Source organism: Pleurodeles waltl, chromosome 5 (assembly GCF_031143425.1).
Source record: "Pleurodeles waltl isolate 20211129_DDA chromosome 5, aPleWal1.hap1.20221129, whole genome shotgun sequence".
In the NCBI taxonomy this organism is placed as follows: domain Eukaryota; kingdom Metazoa; phylum Chordata; class Amphibia; order Caudata; family Salamandridae; genus Pleurodeles; species Pleurodeles waltl.
The window spans coordinates 1,313,669,539-1,313,690,401 of NC_090444.1; the positions used below are offsets into that span (position 1 = coordinate 1,313,669,539).

Sequence of the window (20,863 nt, forward strand, 5' to 3'; positions counted from 1 at the left end):
TCTAGCAAGACGTGTCTCCCCTGGGCCTTGCATATGGGGATACCCCTTTTCACCCCTTTAAGCCTGGTGAACCTCTTTGCAATGCCTCTGAGGGGAGCCCTAGATGAAGACGATGCAGGGACGGCCCAGATGGGCTGTCCGGGGCCCCACAGGATTGCAAACTCCGGTGTCGTATACTGGCAGCAGCCATACTGAAGTTGCCTAATCAGAAACCTTTTCTCTGCCTGCACACTTGCATGCATGGAAATAATGACTGAACATGAGTTCTTTAAATAAAGATAGTGCTCCTTTAGGCTGATCAGCTGCTTAGAGATAATATTCACTCACCTGCTTAACATTTTGGTATGCTCGCAAGCCTCCACCACCTCTGATGCACTAGGTTAATTTCTCAAAAAGGTACTTTAGTGACAGATTCATAATTACTGCTTGCTACTAACACGTTGATCTACAGTTCCCTGGCTTGGTGGCGTTGCTAATGTTTTTAAAAAACCTGTGAGGTTGGTTTATGGGTCGAGCGCATTCTAGTTAGGTCTAGTAGATTATTCAAGTCACTAGACCTGCAGGACTGGTAACCTTTTCAAGTTTTTTGTGAGTCCTGGGCTGGTGGGCGCAGTGATATGGCATCACTTTGACAGGACCTTCTTCGACTTGGATGAGCCCATGCATCACATTGATTTTTGCCTGACCGTAGTAGAAACTGCAACCATGGAACACACAATGGAAAACATGGATCAAACGGCACGCACTGATAAGCTGGACAGGAGCCATGAATTACTTCAAGATAAGCTCGACACCCTAGAAAAACACTAAGCAAAACAACGTTCGCATCAGGGATACAGCTGCAATGGTTTCGCATTTGAAACTAGAAAGGCATGTTCAGGCTCTCTTTGCATACTTATTACACCTTCCAGATGACCAACTCCTCGATCACACTCACAGGGTGTTTTCGGCATGCCTACAGCAAAAGAATTTGCCCCCAGAGTCCATTATTTCCACATGAAAGAAAAATTGATGCTGGAGACCCGACAGCAGGAACCAATATCCCTTAAGGGAGATACCATCTCCAGATATACAAGGACATTTCCACCCACACGTTGGCTCGCTGCAAGGAATTCAAAGTCGTTACCCATCACCTTCAGGGGAACAAGATCTCCTGTCACGTTGGCTCTCATTATCCTAATGAGGCTGCTGGATTTAGGCGGCAGTATCACCCAAATTGTGGGGAACTGAGCCCAATCCTACACCATGTGACAACATTCAGCCTAATCCTGTTTCTGTCTAACTGTCAGCGCCTCACTTCTGCTCAAGAGCAGGGATGATTGTGGCAACCGAGCGCATGACAGAAATGACTTCTCAGGGAAATCGTGGACGATCAAATCCCATCCTTTTCTCTCAGTTACAAAAAGTCTCACACATGCAAAGACAAGCAGAGGCAGAAAATGGTCCAATAGGATTTAGTGAATCAGCTGCTTCTTAGATAAAATGGCACGGAATGCAATAATAAGAATGATGAAGCATGCTAAAAGCAAGATTGTGACAAGAAAAGTGGAAGACAGAAAAAGTCCCACAATACTGTCACTAAGCACCGTATATGTGCAGTTCCTACCTAAGCTATGTTGGTGCACAGCGTGCTAAGCTGTAATACGCTTATCAGGAATCCCCCCCTGGGAAGACATCATTTTCCATTCCTGAGTGTGTCTGTTGTCTAGAGAGACACCATCCCCAAATACGCCAGGGAACCAATAATCTCAGCAAGCAGCTGTAGCGAAGTCGATCAGCATGCAGTTGTGGTCCTCTGGCTGGAACCTCCCTCTAACTTACATGGGATAAGAGAAGGTTTTTATAATAAAACAGCTTGTGTTCTAAGAAAATGTCCCCACGTCCAAATACGTGTGTTTACATGTATGTTAGAGACGTAATAGACCACTTTGTACCGACAATCATTACTCCAGCCTTGAGGAAAGCACATGGTGAAAGAGTGTTGCGCTAGAAGACGCAATGCTTTCATAGGTGAAAGGATAACTAGATAAAGAAAATAAAACACCACCACGAATGTGGCCGAATCTAAAATAATAAAATAAGACAGAATAAAATGTAACTAGGCTAAAGGGCACAAGCAGCAGGCCTAGTTGCTAAAATAACATTCCCAAAGAAATTACTAAAATGGCTATACAACACCCACCCCTTAGCGGTTCAAGGTGGTAAAAGCAACCTAGTATCTAAAAAATAAAAGCAACCTAAAAAGGCAAAGCTTAAAATGGCATGAAAACATATGTACATAAATGTCAATAATGACAAGTAAACACAAACTCAAGCAGACAAAAGATAGCAGAAAAGGGCCAGTTAAGAGAAGTGGCGCTTAAAAAAAAAAAGAAAAAAAATTAAAAAACATTGTCATTTGAAAGTCTCCAATTACAGCCGGAACAATTGAGGCAAGGAAATGTTCCAATTTGGCAGGTGGTAAAGTGACCAAATTGGTCCTGAGGTAGACCAAAGACCATTCATGTTCCAAAGCCTGAGCTTCTGCTGAGGCAGCAGCATTCTATATAGTGGCCGATGTTGAGTTAAGAGCTGCATGATCCACAAAGGGCAGCTCAATCGGCTTCCTTTAACAAACACATCCTTAACGCGCATGTCTGGTAATGAGCCCTCAGCCAGAACATCAACAGATCAGTGTCCAGTGAAAGTAAGTGTCACGTAGAAAGACAAACATTCAGTGCACATTTGAAAAGGCACCAAAACATGGGCTGCACATAGTCCAAAACAGGTCTGAATGACAGACAATTGCACTCCAATTCTTCCAAGAGTGATGCTCTGAAATACTTTATCAAGCGTTCACAACATAGTTACACTGGTGGAAAGCAACATCAGTCCTCCTTGTTGCAATGGGACAGCCATTGCAAATAAAAAAACAGCAAAATGCCACTTATTAAGGCCAAAGTAATCAGAAATCCCCCCAAAACACTCGAAAATATTGTGTGTATGGCTGAAGGTATTAACCCAAATATACAAGAGAATGTGTGAGTGAAACCAGAACCAACAGCCTTAAAGAAATATACAATCCCAGTAGTACTGGAGGTGTTAAAAATTCATCCCATGAGAAGACCAAAGTGACTCGGAAAATTTGTGTTTAAAAGGAACTGTATTTCTGCAGATGACCTCGCCACTTGGTGCATGTAGGTCTTGCGTGCAGATGTGAGCACCACATGTTTTTGAAACAATAAAGTTTAGTCTGCTTCACTTGTCAAAATTCACATTTGAAGTAGCGATTTGAGGCCAAATATCTGCTACTTTCATCTGTTGCGTAGTGGGAAAAAAACATTCCTGCAACAGGTGACAATTTGTGAGACCGAAATGAGATACGCTATTCTGTCTCACATCCCACAACAGCTCTCCCTGTTAAGAAGCACATAGCTTCCATTAGAGAGCACCTGGAACGCAGGTCTAATCAAGGGGACTGGAACTCCCTTCAGATAGCAAGCTAAATTTGTTGCTGATGCGTTACACGGCCTGTGGAAGGACAGCTTCTTACAAACCATCAAATGGCTTACAGAAGTCTTGCATTCACTGCTGCTAAGAAAGACCTCTTTCATGCCATTGATACATGTGTACGAGAAGGGAAGCTCCCACACCTCATAAATATAACTATCTCCCAGCTTTTCTTATCTGACTACTAGAATGAATTTCAAACAGGATGTGAATAGCAGTGTTGAAATAGGCAGATTAATTACTCTGTGTAGTAACCATTCAGAAGAAAGTATTTCAGCCACAGTAAAAGGCAATCTTTCTAACTTCTCAATGTTTAGCATAACATAAGTAGCTTCTTGCTTTGCTATTATTTGCTGTTGTCGAGTCAAATTAAATGCCGAAAATATATCCCTAGCGCTGACATATTGCCAGGGTACGCGACCTGATTTCAGTGTCTGTAGTGTCCAACTCAACTGCTAACTCTGTCCATGTTGCAAGAGTGACACGTCGCTTTGTACTATGTCTATTGCAGAAGAAGCTATGTTATTTAAAGTGTATATGCTGTCAGACAAGGTGTTAATCCCATTATCTACAACAGCTAATGCTTTCTGTAAATTTTTCTAATCTATTTGCCTTAACCGGGGAGCAGCTTCTTGTTGGGAAATTTTCCAAATTTCATTATTGATGGTGTACAAGAAGTGCTTTTTACGTTGTCTTCTGAAGCCCAACAGGAAATCCTGCAAATTGTATTATTAGACAGGAGAATGAGGTGTCCTTTAACAGCATCTAGTGAGGAGGTCTTTAACCATTGTTGGCATAATTTCCTTACACTGTATGTTGTTTTGATGCCAGAGTGTTCTGACAGTACATAGCAAGGGTCTGGCCTATTTGTTCTGAAACCCCGTGAAGTTTAGAAAATGTGCATGACAACCATTTGTGTCTACCGGCCACAATAACCACCCACCAGGACGCAAAAGTGATTTTTTGCATGTTCCATTCTGAACTCACCCATCAAGCTGGTCTTCAGTTGCATTAGTATATTTTTGCCAGTTGTAAAATTTAGCAGGGGCTGGGATACTTGGCGCATTCAAATCCTTACTCTTTACCAAGCCTAAAGAACTTGTCTGTTGAACAGTTTCATTTAAGAATATCACTTGAACAGGTATAAGGCATTTCTAAATAAAGCTTCCTTTCCCCTTATTTGCCAATTTTTAGTTACCCAAACACTTTTTAAGTCAATCGACTTCCACCAATATTCACAGCCTTCTATAGTCAATCGGGAAACAAAGGAATCAGAATAAATTAATTTTCTATCAGTTAATAAAATATGGAGCATTTCCACTGTAGGTAATTTAAAATAACATGACTCAGCATTTTTTAGATTGTGCCCAGAAAAATATGCAAACTTTTCAGAATACGTTTTTCAACTCCCTATTGGAGGCGTTGGACAATGTTCCCGTTGCGTGTCTTTGGGGTGCTCGTTCTGTGGTGTAATACTGTCCATAATAATTACAACAGAACATATTTCCATAATTCTCCTTAAAATGATAACCAGCCTCACTTTCAAACACAGAAAAATGTTCTAATTCAGATAACATAGAATCAACTGTTTTTACATCTCAATCATCAGAAACAACTCCAGGTGTTATTGCATCATTCATCAAACGTTTAAATACATATGAAATTTGAATAACATCTGTTGGGCCATATATATCAAAGGGCACTTTATCCCAAACAATCCCATCAGGATTTGATATAGCTGAAATGTTCACAAGGGACAAGTCTCTATGGATCCTATTGGAGGAGAAATGTGGCGTAAGGATCTCATCCACCAGTTCGACTGCAGAGCGCCCAGGAAGGTAATGACCATGTATCAGCAAGAAAAAGACGATGACAAACCCAATCCAAAGAAGGAAGGCAAGTACAGTTAATAAAAGCCACAGATAGTTTCACTGGAAAATTAAACAGTTTGTTTTAAGCCAGTTTATCAGCTTACATGCTCATGGCAGTTTTGTTGCAGTAGAAGCAGATGAGTCAGAGAAGGTGTCATTGAAGATGGCAAAATACCCAGAAGCAGTTTGTGCAAAAACTGGAGCTGTATTTGGAAGAGGAGAATTTGCAGAAATCTCCCTTTGTGGTTCATAGTAGGTGATTCAACCCATTTGTGTTAGATTTGAGTTACTTGTTGCAGAAGAAGTTAATGGAACTAATGAAAGATCACTTTTCACCCTCCCCAAGCTCGAAGAGGTGTCAGCATTGCTGGTCAAAACCTGTAGGGGAACATCCTGGTCTGTAGTGAGAGGTAGTCTGGTTCTACCCAGGGGCCCACTAGTTCTGCTGTGCAGGATCGGTTTTATGATGTAGCTTGACAGTCAATGGAGAGAAAGTGGCTTTCTTTAGAACCAGGCAGCGTTGGCAGTACGACAGTTCTGGTACTGTATATTCCCAGGCCTGGAACCAGTGCACGAGAGGAAGGACCAAACTCCTTTTTCACAGCAATATTTTCACGCATTAGATCCCCAACTTTAGGAATCCAGCCTGCTGATGTTAGTGACACATCCCCTCTTCCCAAGGAGGCAGCGCTAGCAGATGCATTGTCATCACGGAACTGTTGTAAGTCCTGCAAGACAGTAACACGTTCATTTATGTCAAAAGGTGTTTCTGCTGCCTCCGCGCCAGCACAATCAAGATGTGGAACACACATACATGTTCTGAACAGCCATTCATATGAAGTACGCCCCCCAAGGGCCTTCTGGGCAGCTTATTAAGTGCTTTCTGGACTCCATACAGGTGATTCAGCTAACTACAACCTGTGCCTAGTACTCTGGCTGTTAAGGATTGCCATAAAACCTGGTTTCTTTGCTCCACAACACTATTTCTCTCAAGATGAAATGGAGACGAATAAAACAGTTGGACCCCTAACGAAACCATGGCGTCCCTAAATGCCCTTGAGGCGAACGCAGGATCCTGGTCCAAGTGGAAAGCTGCAACTGCATATGTGCCGATCAAGACTTGTAAATCTTTAATAACAGTCTGAGCACCAGCCAAGCGTTGTGGCCATACTCATAGAAATCTGAAGCAGGAGTCAACAGCGACCAAAATGTATTTGTATGCACCATCCGGTGTCGAGGGACCACAATGGTCCATGTACACACATTGTAAAGGTTTATTGGAAATTAGGAGGGGTGTCTGTGGTGCGTGTTTGACGGTGAACCCTTTTATTTGTTGACAGATGTCTCAGCAAAGGACATACTGCTTGGTCTGTTTGTATAGACCTGGCCACAAGTAAAGCGCTCGTAACAATGAAATAGTAGCCGCCACTCCAGCATGGGCAGAAGCACCCCCTTGTGCGCTTTGATAAACTCAAGTCTTTGATATTTGTTGGGGATCACACGATCACCCACCCCTGGTATTGCTATGATGGCGGTATTGAGGTTAAGTATGCGGTAGAAGTATTTACCAGCATATGCCTTTGGCACTTGTTTGCCTCGAGCCGCAGCTTTCACAGAAGTCAGTGTTTCATCATCCAACCTCGTCCGTGAATGAGTTACTGCAGCAACAGAAGCCGTAGCTACTGCTGACTTGGCTGCTTCATTAGACAAGGTATTGGCAGCAACGTGTATTCCAACACGTTGGTGTCCCAATGTATGAACTACATGGGAATTGGGTAGTATTTCTCTCAGATCCACTACTTTCCCCCACAGTATTTTGTGTTTAATGGTGTTGCCTTTTGAATCTCTGAACCCATTCTGGCGCCAGTAATGCAGATATTCATTAAATGAATAGACACAGTAATATGAATCAAAGAGAATTAACGTTATCTGTCCTGGATCCGTGTGTTCCAGTGCCATCAACAGAACCCTGAGCTCTGCAAGTTGTACAGTAAAGTCCCCTAGTGGCTGCGTACAATTCTGATGTGGACTGAATTCACCATCTTTCATGGAGCCACTAACCACGGCACATGCGGAGTATTGATGTTCTGTGCCTACTGCAGGTTGGCCTGAGCCATTAGTGTACATAATTGTTTGATATTGTTCAATAGACAATATGTTTGCGGGAACTGGATATTCAAGTTCGTATTGCAAAAATTCTTGAGTCTGTAATTTTGAGTCAAAAACATAGTCAACATTAGTGGCCGTCAGAGACGTTGCAAATTGAATCCAATGTGGACGGAGTGCCTTAGCGTTACAAACGCTGGCTTTGGTAACAGCCTCAAGGGCTGAGATCAGAGATAAGACAATAATGCATTTTTCCTCGGCCAGCGGTATCGCCACCTGAACAGCAGTCAGAATGTTTTCTGTGGGAGCAAACCTTTGTTCTGCTGTAGAGTACAAGTGTGATTTGTTTGCAATAGGAATGGTATCAACTTCATTGAATGTTACATAGGTGAAACCAATGCATCAGCAATTACTCTGATGACCAAATGTGTTTTGTTATTTCTTGTATGTGTTTTTCTGCAAGCATGTCTTGTTGTAATGCTCCGAGTATGCATGTGTGTTTGACTGTCCACTCTTTGCTTGAAAAGTCAGGTCGTATTAGATCATATAATGGTTTAATGCGTTGTGCATAATCTGGAATGAATGTTCTGTCAAAGTTTAAAAAGCCCAGCAGTGACTGCACCTTTTTGATAGTATTTGGGTGGTTGTAATTGTGCCCATTTCTCTAGAAAGTAGGGGGCTAGGCTCTTGCCTTCATCAGATAGTTCGTATCCTAACAATAGGACCCTAAGGAATGCTATAACGGTTTTTACAAAATTTCATTTGTAGCCTAATTAGGCAAATCTCACAACAATGTGGCCCACCCATCTTACACGTTGAACGTGATCATCATCCATAAGGGAGAAATCATCTACATCCAGCAATGCCTGGGGGTCTATGTTGTGTAAAATTGAAGTAACACAAGGTGAACACAGACCTGGGCTGTTCTTGTACCCTTGTGAGAGACAACAAACCTTTTCTGGGAGCCTAAAGCATTAAAACTTGCCAAGTGCCTACTTTCAGGCGCTATATTTTGGCAGAAAAAAAAAACTGGAAATATCCAAGGTTGTTTTGTATTTTTTGTGCACTATGTTGTTAAGTGCTGTGCTATGTACATTTTGAATGACAAATGTGCGTGTATGACTATTTAAGTGTCTATAGTCTAAGACTATTCTATATGAATGGTCCGGCTTGCTATGGGCAACAAAGGATTGTTCATTGGTGAGACACAGGGCTCAATTACACCCTGGTACTCCAGCTGTGTGAGGATTTCCGTCATGGGGACTCTAGCTTCGTGCTTTATCAGGAATTGGGGTTGGGATTTAATTAGTATGATATGGCAGGGAGAACATTTGTCCCACCCTACGTGACAGCGATATAACGCGGGGGCTTGCGTCTCTGCCCAATCAATGGTGTAACCCTTCTGGAGCTCTCTGGAAACAAGGGACGAGAAAGAGGCTTCAATTACACACAAATTCTGGTGGGCAATCTTTTTCGGCCAACAAAATATCATAAATGGTAACTATGTGATCGCAAAAGATAGCATCTATTGTGCGCTCAATGTCTCCTTCTAACTGTAGTGTTACTTTATACACCCTATCGGGCGTGGAGACGTGCATGTTCGCAGTATTGGCTTGTAAAAAGTTGTCAGTTGATTTCACCTACAGATGCTCTTGAAGATTCCGGTGAACTATTGTGACCTCTGCCTTGCTGTCTAGCAGGGCCAGAGCCCATGTCCTGTTCTTCAGTAAAGCTTTCATCTCGAGTGGAATTTTGTATAGAAATTGCTGCCACTTTTTTTTTTCTTTTGAAGTGGGGTTTCTGTTGAGAAAGTTTCTCTTCTTTTTTAACAGAAACTTCTGACGAGCATTGTGTGTCCTTTTTCGGTTTCTCGTACTCACTTTGCTGGTCTGACCGCCCACCTCTCTCATCGAGTTTATCCGGTGAGTCCTGAAAGAAACGTGATTGGCGTGTATCAGTATACTGATATATGTCAGGAGTTTTTATATGATCTCTATTTCTAAGATTATAGCGATTTTGAGGGGTCTCCAAATGCAGAGATTCTCCCCTGTTTTTTTTAGGTGTTTGTTTATCCCAGCATTTTTCAGAATCCTCAGGTGCTTGCTTGGTGGAATCCTTATTGGATTTACCCTGTAATTGGAGTTTGGTTGGTCTGGCTACTAGACTATGCCGACCGATGCTAGAGTAGGTCTCGTGATAATCTTAGGCAGCTTGCGTTCTTGATCCTGTGCAAGAACGTCCCAGAGCCACAGGCACACTGCTAGGGCGACTGCTTCCCCTTTAAGATTACACAAAATACTGAAGAGACAGAGGCAAAATTGCCCATTAATTGCATCCCCAAATCCAGGGCCGGGGCAGCCCTGTATTCATCTTGAATTTGTCTTAACAAGTTTGGAATATTGGCAAGTGTTGATGTACCATGTGCAGTGGTATTGAGCGTGGCAAACACTGTGCCCCATGTATTGCAGTTATCTACTGCAGGAACCATCCCAAATGGCAAGCACATAGTCCGGAATCTATGTTTATCCTGAGGTCCCGTATGGGGAAAGACTGCTTCCAGTGCATTAATATTTTGCCCTAACCAAAACGGAATTTCTTCTTGTTTGGCAGGGACTTTGCCCATGATCGAGTGTACAGTCGCAGAGTTAATGCCTGGTGTGACTGTATGTTGTTGTGCTAGAGCAAGTCGTGCTGGGTTTGTATTTAATATTTGCATTACGAACTGTACAAAGAGTCTATATATCGTAAGCTCAAACTATAAGCGGCAAACATCAGTTACCGCTAAGTTGGCTGCATCAGGATGCAGTGTATATGTGGCCAATAAAAGCCAGGTAGGACCATCATTACTCAAAGGATCTAGCCTAACGTGTAGTAGGGCGCCATCAAGCCAGTTGTCATGGTCTTGATCAGATAGAGGTATCTCTAATTATGCATAAGATCTGTATTGTTCAAGTATGCTTGCAGGAATGTAATTATGAAATGTGTTGGTGTTCCGACTGCTGGAAAAGTGACCCAAGAATAAAAAACATTCTGATCTGTAGGGTGGATGAGCCTTGACCACAAATGTTAAAAGGACCCCGCTGGGCCGTTAGGCCATGGGCTAGCAAATGAGCTGTATTGGGAGGTCACATGTTTACAGCAATTGCTACCCATTGCAGGATCGCCATGGTAAATATACCTGTTCAGAGATCAATCATTTTTTTTTAAAGCGCGGCTGCTCACCTGTTAAGGGTCTCAAGGGTCTGGGGAGGACGGGAGGGGCCTCATCCGTAGAGCCACATCTTTAGGTTCTTCCTGAAAATGGTTAGGGATGGGCTTTGTCTGAGGTGCAGGGGGAGGTTGTTCCAGCTCTTTGCTGCGATGCAAGTGAAGGATCATCCTCCAGCGGTGATTTCATGAATGGGAGAGACGGTGGCCAGGGCCAGCCGGGCAGAGCGGAGGGATCTCGCTGGGGCGTGAAAGGAGACATGGTGGTTCCGGTAGGCTCGTCCTGTGTTGTGTATGGCCTTGTATGTGTGGGTGAGTGGCTTGAAGGTGATTCGTTTCTCGACCGGGAGCCAGTGGAGGGTCCTCAGGTGTTGGGAGATGTGTTCTTGATGTGGGAGGTCCAAAATAAGTCAGGCGGCGGTGTTCTGGATGAGTAGTAGTTTTTTTATGTTTCTAGTTGCGGTGCTGGCATAGAGGGCATTGCCGTAGTCGAGCTTGTTTGTGACGAAAGCGTGGGGGACTATCCTGAAACAGTCTGCTTGGATCCATCTGAAGATCTTACGAAGTTTGCAGAGTGTGTGCCAGCAGGAGGAGGTGACTAAGTTTACCTGGCGGGTTATGGATAGGGAGGAGTCGAGGGTGATGCCTAGGTTGCGGGTGTGCTCAGTCGGTGCAGGGGGTGCTGAGGGATGTGGGCCACCAGGAGTCGTCCCAAGCTGAGGTGGCATTTCCGAAGCTGATGAGCTCAGTCTTGTCGGAGTTGAGCTTGAGGAAGCTTTCTCTCATCCAGGTGGCCACGGCTTCTATTCCTGGGTGGAGGTTAATTTTGGCTGTGTCCGGGTCTTCAGTGAGGAAAACAACGAGATGTGTGCATCGGCATATGACACAATGTTCACACCGTGGCTTGTGACAATGGCTGTGAGAGGGGTCATGTATACGTTGAACAGTGTGGGACTCAGGGAGGATCCTTGGGGTACTCCGCAGTTGACTCCTGTGGGTCTGGATGTACAGGGCGGGAGTCTGACCCTCTGCGTCCTACCGGAGAGGAAGGAGTGGATTCATTCTAGGGCTCTTCCGTGGATTCTGATGTAGTGGAGTCTGGTGCGTAGGGTGCTGTGGGAGACCGTGTCGAAGGCTAAGAGAGGTCAAGGAGTATGAACGCTGCGGTGTGGCCGCAGTCTAGGAGTAATCAGATGTCGTCAGTGGCTGCCAGGAGGTCTGTCTCCATGCTGTTGTTGCTGCAGAAGCCGGATTGGGAGCTGTCAGGGGAGGAGTTAGCCTCAATGAAATTCCGTAGTTGTGCATTGAATGCTTTCTCCAGTACTTTGGAGGGGTAAGGTAGCAGCGAGATGGGCCAGAAATTCTTTAGTTCTGATGGGTCAGCTGAAGGTTTCTTCAGGAGAGGGTGTATATCAGCTTGTTTCCAGTCCTCAGGGAAGGTGCCAGTGTTGATGGAGCAGTTGATTGTGTTTCGGAGCTCGAGGGCGATGGATGTGCTGATCTGATGTATATGTGGAGTGGGTGCTGTTCATGATGCTGACTGTTTCCTCCGTGGTGAGCGTTGACAAGCTGTAGATGGTCTGAGTGGGTTCTGGGAGGGGGGGTTGGTCACAGGTTCCGGTGCCAGGATTGTCTGGGGGAAGTTGTTGTAGGTGTCCTGGATCTTGCAGCGGAAAAAGTTGGCAAGTTTGTTGCAGAGGTCTTGTGACAGGGGATGCTGGTGACTTTGGAGGGGGGGGAATCTGTGATCTCGTTGATGACTGAGAAGAGTTCCTTAGAGTTGTGTGTGGAGGAGTTGATGCGCTGTGTGTCCTTCCTTGCGTTCTTGACTTTTCGGCTTTGGGCGGCGGTTGCGAGGTCTTCGCTGGTTTGTCTGTTCCTCCATTTTTTCTCTAAACGTCTGCGGATATGCTTTGATTCTTGGAGTTCGGTGGTGAACCAGCTGGCTTTCTTAGGTTCACGTTTGTATGATGTCAGCCGGAGGGGGCTAGAGTGTCGGCACATTCGGTGATCCTTGCGTTGAGATTGTGTGTTGGCATCATCGGAGGAAAGGATTTGGCAAGACAGGAGGTGAGTTGCTCATTGGTGATTTTGTTCTGTTTCAGGTGGGGGGGTCCTTGGGGAGTGGCTGCTGGGTGCGGTGAAAGTGAACTGAGTGCAGTGGTGGTCGGTCCAGTCTTGGGTGGAGATGGTTTCAATGGTGATCCGGTTGCTTCAGGTGAAGATGCAGTCCAGTGTGTGTCCTGTGATGTGTGTGGGTGCGGAGACCAGCTGTCTGAGGCCAAGGGTGGCAAGGTGGTCGTGTAGAGCAGTGGTGTTTGGACCGGCGCAGTCCTCGAGGTGGAAATTTAGGTTGCCGAGGAAGAGGTAGAGGTAGTCGTCTGATGTCAGGGCCTGGGGATAGGAATGTCTATAACGCTGTCTATGAAAGCTGGTTGGGGGCTGGGTGGCCTGTACACCAGGGTGCTGCAAATGGAGGAGTTGTGGTTGGAGTGGACCAGGAAGTGAAGGGGTTCCATGGTGGTGCATTGTTCTTTTGGGACAGCCTTGACACATAGTGAGGACTTGTGTACAATGGCAAGTCCTCCGCCCGGGCAGGAGGGCCAGTTCCTCCTTAGGAAGCTGTATCCGTCGGGAATGGTGAAGGCGATGTGTGGTCCCAAGGTGGGGTTTGTTCCAGGTCTCGGTAAGGAAAGCGATGTCTGGTCGGGTGGTGTTGATAAAATCCCAGAGTTGGTGGAGGGAGTGGATATTCAGGGTCAGGTAGTTGATGGTGTTGTGGAGGTTGTTGGTATCTCTGTGTGGAGAGTACCTTCAGCTTGTTGAGGCTGGTGCTGAAGTTGCAGTTCCTGCAGGTGAAAGGTACGTGGGTGTCCTTGGGGGAGATAATGCAGCAGTTGCTGATACGTCCGGTGTTGCGGCAGAGAAGGGTCTCAGCATCGTAACGGAGGCAGGCCAGGGAGTTGTTTAATGGAGATCCAGGGTTCCTGGCACTGGGCGCGGTTTGGGCTTGACCTCGGCATGCCAGCGGTGCACCCGCTGCACGTGGCCGCCATTAAGAAGGGGAGGGGGTGGGGGAGCGGTCAGCTATGAGGCGGGAAGGAAGGAAAGGTGCTTCGCAGGGGAGAGGGGGTGGGGCCGCAGGGGCCGGAGTGGAGCAGGAGGAGGGCTCAGAGGGAGGAGGGCAGAGGAAAGGAAGGGAGATGGAAAAGAAAAGGATAAACAAATGAAAAAAGGCAGAAAAAGCAAGAGTAAAAGAGCAACAGAGAGAAATACTTACTTGTGATGACCACTACACCACCAGGGATGAGGTTCAGTGACGAGCCTGCGGGTGGAGGAGGGGCTCGATCTGAGAGTCAGGAGAGCAGACATTGTCAGTGCAGTTGCCCTCTTACAGCGCTGTGGCGGCCACTAAGAAGGGGAGGGGGTGAGGGGAGCTGTCAGCTGGGAGGCAGGAGGGTGGGAAAGGTGCTTCGAGGGGAGAGGGGTGGGGGCGCAGGAGGAGGGCAGAGGAAAGGAGGGGAGATGGAAAGGAAAAGGCAAAACTACTGAAAAAAGGCAGAAAAGGCAAGAGTGAAAGAGGGCAGAGGAAAGGAGGAGAGATGGAAAAGAAAAACAATGGAAAAGGAAAGAGAGTGAGAAAAGACAGGAAAATCTAGAGTGAATGAGCGACAAAGAGAAATAATTACTTGTGATGGGCACTAGAGCACCAGGGATGAGGTGCAGAGACAAGCCTGCTGGTGGAGGAGGGCCTCGAACTGAGAGCCAGGAGGCTCTCAGTTGATCCCATGGAAAAGGCAGAGGCAGCAGCAGCAGCCAGAGGAGCTGGGAAGAGCAGCAGACGCTGACCAGGAGATAAGGACACCACAAATGGGGACTAATCCTTTTAAGGGTCAAGCTTGATCAACCTACAGCGTCGGCTAGGTCCTGCCTACCTAGCTCAGGAGGAAATCCTCAATACCACAGACGTCTCCGTATATAGTACTGAGGTGTCTTTGGCATGTAGTGAGACAGAGATACTCAGGAGGATCCGAGAATTAGTGCCTGACCAAATACAGGCAGTGGCATGTCGCATGGGCTCTCATTATCCTAGTGAAGCTGCTGGATTTGGGGGGGCAGTACCACCTGAATTGTGGGGAACTGAGTCCAATCCCAGACCATGTGACAACTGTCAGTCTAATCCGTTTTCTGTTAACTAGCAGCACCTCACCTCTGCCCAAGAGCAGGGACGATTGTGACAGTTGAGAGCAAGACAGAAATTACAACTCCGGGCAATTGTGGAGGATCAGATCCCATCCTTTTCTCTCAGTTACAAAAAGTCTCATACATGCAAAGACAAACAGAGGCAGTAAATGGTTCAATAGGATTTAGTGAATCAGCTGTGTCTCAAATAAAATGGCATGGAATACAATAATAAGAATGATGAAACAAGCTAAAAACAAGGTCCCATACCCAAGTGTGCCTGTTCTCTAGAAAGAGACACCATCCCCAAGTAGGCCAGGGAACCGGTAATCTAAGCAAGCAGCTGTAGCAAAGTCGATCAGCATGTGGTTGTGGTCATCTGGCTGGAACCTCCCTCTAACTTGCATGGGACAAGGGAATGTTTTTATAACAAAACAGCTCGTGTTCTAAGAAAATTTCCCCAAGTCAAAATATGTGTGTTTCCCTGTATATTAGAGACGCAATGTACCACTTTGTACTGACAACCCTATCTCTACTCCAGCCTTAAGGAAAGCACAGGGTGAAAGTGTTGCGCTAGAAGACGCAATGCTTTCCTAGGTGAAAGAATAACTAGATAAAGAAAATAAAACACCGCCACGAAAATAATGAAATGAGACGGAATAAAATGTAACTAGTCTAAAGGGCACAATCAGAAGGCCTAGTTGGTAAAAACAATGTGTCCAAAGACATTACTAAAATGGCTATAGAACACTCCAACAAGTGGGGCTTTCCACTATGCCCTCACTTCAGCTTCCAGGACAAACTAATTGTTTCCCGTATCCCGAGGGAGGCAAGAGAGGCTCTGAGGATCCAGCCATCCACAGGACACCGAGGTTCCCCAGGACTCGACTACACTGTCGCTGATAGACTGAGGAGGTGGCTAGCGATTTCAAACGACCCGGTCAACAAATAAGAAAGCACGCAAACAGAAACACTGGGGTGGGAAAGAGCTCAGAAATGCCTCCTTTGATGACAACACCCCAGAACTGATTTCCTTTAGCGGCGGCTGCGCCATGGGTTTGAGCCTAGCCAGCAGTGGCGAAGGAAGGTGTACATGTTTGCACGAAACATTCATCAAAATATATATTTCCCTGTACTATGTTATTTTTTTGGGGGTTGCTGGTCGGGCCCCATATGTTGCTAGGACCGCGTGGGACACCCTTCTTGATTTTTCTTGTGTCCTTGTTTAGTTACCTGTTGTTAGTTCGTAAGTTCTTTCCACGCTATTGGACACACTGACAGAGCATTCTAAGAAAAGGCGGGGAGAAGTACACCCACCTCTGGCCCCCTCCCTGGGATTGTTGTTAATCCCTCCACACGTTTATGACCCCTCCCCATGTTACCGCCTTGAATGTCCAGGACCTAAATTCCCCAATCAAATGTAGGGCATTGAGAAACTGGCTGATTAGATGTGAGGGGGAGTTTACTTTTTACAGGAGACACACCCGCTCTGAGAAAACATTCAGTGCTTACACCCCTACTGGTACACTATGCAATATCACTCTTCATACACTAGTAAAACAAGGGCGGGGCGACAATACTCCTCAGCCATGGCCTTATGTTTAAGCTGGACTGCATGCATAGGAATGGAGGGGGCCACTTGGTGGGTTTCAAGGGAATACTGGGCACTTCTCTCATTTCTATCTTCTCCATTTATGGGCCTAACCGTGACTGTGAGGCGGCCTTTTATGCCGACCACTTTCCGAGTGTCTCCTTTTTTGCAAGAGCCGACCCACTGCTTTGTGGAGATCTTAATTCTCCCTCGACCCTAGCTGAGACTACCATTCCAGACAGGGAGATACCTCTCCACCCCAGGCTCTAACCCAGGGCCTTTTAGACCTTTCCCAAGTTGATGCTTGGCGCCAGGCGAACCAGGACTATACATTTTATTCCAATATCCACAAGACCTCCTGTATTGATCACTTCTTAGTCTCCCGCTCACTACTCCCTCGCTTGATTGACTCCACAATTGAGGTCAAGGTCCCGTCCAATCACATCTCTGACAATTTGGACATAGGTCCTGGCACCCCTCAGCCCCCGTTCCCAAAAACCTGGATACAGAATAAGGTAGCCTTAGGCGATCCGATCCCATGTGACCAATTAAAAAAAAAAAAAAAAAACATAATTTCACTGATGACGCTGGCGATGCGACAATGGTGACTTTATGGGATGTAGCAAAAGCGGTCATTATGGGAGAACACGTCACACAAAGCAGTACTCAAAAGGGTAGCCAAGCTCTGTAAACAGGAGCTCGAAACTCAACTCTAGCCAGCTGAATCTTGACATAGGCTGCACACACAAGACCCTCAGGGACCTTCAGCACATTAGCGGGGAATTGGAGGATCTACTGATGAGAGAAGCGGCTTAGAAACTCTTCTATGTGGGTCAAACATATCACGAATAGGGAGACAAAGCTGTCAGGCTACTGGCCCATAAAATATGCTTACACTCCACGTGCAACCACATTAATGAAATCTGTGATGGGGAGGGACAGACCTGTACTGAAACATCTGACATAGTGTAGGTCTTCTACGACTACTATTCGGCATCTTACCAAGCCTAAACTCTTGATGAACAGCACCAAGACAACCATCTTAGAGACTACACACCCCCTGGCCGACGGGAGAAGCTGGGCCTGCTGGAGGAAGACATTAGCCTGGACGAGGTCAGAGCAGTAACCGTCAATCTCTCTACACCTAAGGCTCCTGGGCCAGATGGGTTACCTGCTATATTTTACAAGGCTTTTACATCTTTACTGGCTAAACCTCTGTCATGATTGTTCAATTACTTTATAACATCGGGAACTGTTACTAACAAAATGCTAGCATCTCATGTTATGTTACTTTTGAAACCTCACAAGCCCCCAATCAATTGTTCTTCACATTGCCCTATAGTGCTTTTATATTGTGACATTAAAGTTTTTACATCCATTCTCGTAGCGCATCTCCAGCATATTTGGCCAACAATCATACCACTCCAACAATTAGGCTTTGTCAACTATAGACAGGCTAAGGATAATTCTCATCTGGCGGTTGCCTTTATGGAAGTGGCAGAACTTAGCACATCAACCTTTAGCCCCTCCTCTCCTTAAACATTGAGAAAGCGTTTTATAGGGTGGGTTGGCTATACCTGTGAAAGATCTTTACTAAACCACACATGGGCCCCCAAGATGAAAACTTGCATATAAGCCAACTTTCAGAAGCCAGTGGCCAAGCTGAAGATCAATGCTGCTTTTTAACCCACTATCACCCTTTCGAGAGGGACTAGTCAGGGGACCCCGCTATCCCATTTGATCTTTGCCCTATCCATGGAGCCCGTAATAGCAAAAAAACAATGTAATCCTAAGATCCAAGGGATACGTATTGGTGAGAGGAAGCATAAATTGCTCTTTTTGCAGACAACATACTGTGCTTCATTACCAGCCTGAAGTCTTCCATCCTGGCTTTAATGAACGAACATGACCTGTTTGTGAGCGCTTCTGGCTTCAAGGACAATTTTTCTAACTCATGGGGTATGGGAGTGGCTAATTCACAGGCCAGCCTTGAGTAATACATTCGGAGAACGGGATGCCAATGCACAGACTCAGAGGTATCATAACTAGGGATCCAACTTCCGTCACATACTAGGGACTTGCACCATAGAAAAATACCTCAGCTGCTCACCGCCCTGCTCAAGGACCTCTACCAATGGGGCAAGTTAGAAATCTCATGTCTGGGCCCACTCAACTGTCTTAAAATGAACTTCCTTCCACGCTTGCTTTACGCCCACCAGACTCTTCCCCCTGGCTATACCCAAACTGATGCAAACACAAATTCATACTACAGTGCTTACTTTTGTCTGCCGCAGTAAGTCCCCAAGAGTAGTTAGGGCAACACTATGTCGATCCACAACTGAGGGACACCTGGGGTTTCTTGACGTTTCCCCTTACATCCTGGCAGCAAAACTTTGGCTCTCATTAGACTGGAATCATGACCCGACAAAACACCACAGATACAGGAGGAACAGGCCTTTTCCCCAGTCCATCTAGAGGGCCTTTCACTGTCGAGGAGTGCCCGGGTCCCCCACTGATCCCGCTGACTTCCACACTGCGTGAGGTCCGAGGTAGGCAATTATTTCCCTCTTATCCCTCCCCCTTCACTCCCTTGTTGCCTAATTGTGATTTCCTGCTGCGAGCGTTCCACCAAGATTCCTTTGGCTGGGATCGGGCCGAGCCCTCAAACAGAGGGATTTCTAGGATGATGTTGAGTTCGGCTTCAAGGCCTTGAGGGAGAAATATGCCCTGACTCGAAGAGATGCATTTCAAGCAGGATGCCCCTTACAATGGACTGGACGACCCGCTGCTCGTCTCGCCATGGATTGGGGAGAAACGCCAATAGAATCAATGTATCTTTCCAACGTCAGATGCAAAGGCATCTCGTGGCTCTACCACTACATACTCAGCTTCACCCCATCACAGAAACACACATATATGAAGCAATAGGAAAAGGAATTAGAGGTGGATATCACTGAGGGCACATCAGGAGCAATTTGGCAAAGGGCATCTAAATCCTCAATTTGCCTCCGTTATAAAGAAAACTCCTTTACACTGCTTACACATTGGTATTTGAAACCAGTACGGCTAAATAGAATATTTAGGAGCTCGGATTCTTCATGGAAGGGGTGTGGTGAACAGGGTACGTTCCTACACACATGGTGGACATGCCCGAGTGCAGTCCTTCTGGGACAAGGTCCCCCTTACCATTCGCAGTACAACTAATGTCACACTACCTTATGATCCACTGCTGATCCTGCTGGGTAACGCAGGTGCAGAGAGAGCCCGTCCCTTGTCAATCACACAGGGGTGATATCTTTCCCATCTACTCTTAGCTACAACATGAAGCGCCAACATTAAACCTGTGGCTCATTCTATGGGACACAGTGGCTAAATATGGTGCTCCTTTGTCACGCACATCCACCAGAACGAGGGGAATACATCTCACCATGTCTACCATGCTTAGAACGTCTGATATCTGGGTCTTCTCTTCTTCAGACTCATAAAATGACTTGCCCTGACCTGTCCTCCCCGTAGTATAACACTATATTGGAGAGGAATGTCTTCTACTGTTTTTAATGCCTACTGTTGACTCCCTAATTGCCTGAGCTTGGGACTTGCCGAGGTGGGAGGGGAGGGGCAGGACCAGCTAAGCATCTTGATGCACTGTTGGACTTCTTTTGGATGTCAAATTTATGTAACCCTGGTGGGTGGGGGCGGTCCTCTTGTCTCCTTCGATGTTCTTGATGATACTGCATTGTGTGTTGTGTTCTCCTTTTCTATTAAAATGTTAAATAAAGTTGTTAAAAAAAAAGTAATATTCTACAATTCCAATACTTTCATTCACCCAAAAACAAATTATAATATGTTGTTTGCTTATTATATGTACTAAATAACTAGGGTGGGCAGCACATTTGCACTCAAACTCTTTGTCCCAAATAAGGCATACTACCTCTACCACAAGTAGTCCCTATTACATGGGGGTGTTTTCTCGCATTAGAGAAGCTTAAGAGGCACAGTGTTTGCCATATTAAACTCTAAAAATATATCTCGAATTGCAACCATTTGCATAACTAATACATACAAGAAAGTGTGGCTATCATCTGTTTCTTTAGCTATAGATATTTCCAGAAAGGAGAAAGAGAAACATAATCACCACTAATATTTCTAATTATATTCTGACACCTGATCCATAAGTTGGGATCAAAATAAGAAAGGACTGTCAATTTGTTAAAAGATTTCTCATGCGATTTTGTCATTATAACCATAATGAACTGAGCGCTTAAGATCCCTTACCTTTAATGTGACATTCCATGTATTCTATTTGTATCTTTTATTTAGCAGTATGAAAATTTGACAGCGTTTATATGCCCCTCTGACCAGTTTCAACAATTTAGCAATTCACTGGGAGAAGCAACATAGGTGGAGGATACAATTA

At 45.6% G+C, this 20,863-nt stretch overlaps 1 protein-coding gene across 3 annotated transcripts in view; it reads right to left on the reverse strand.

Moving 5' to 3' along the window:
* The window catches only part of ORC3 (origin recognition complex subunit 3), a 342,442-nt gene that overhangs the window by 89,933 nt on the left and 231,646 nt on the right, over positions 1–20,863 (reverse strand). The gene's annotated exons all lie outside the window — the stretch shown is intronic.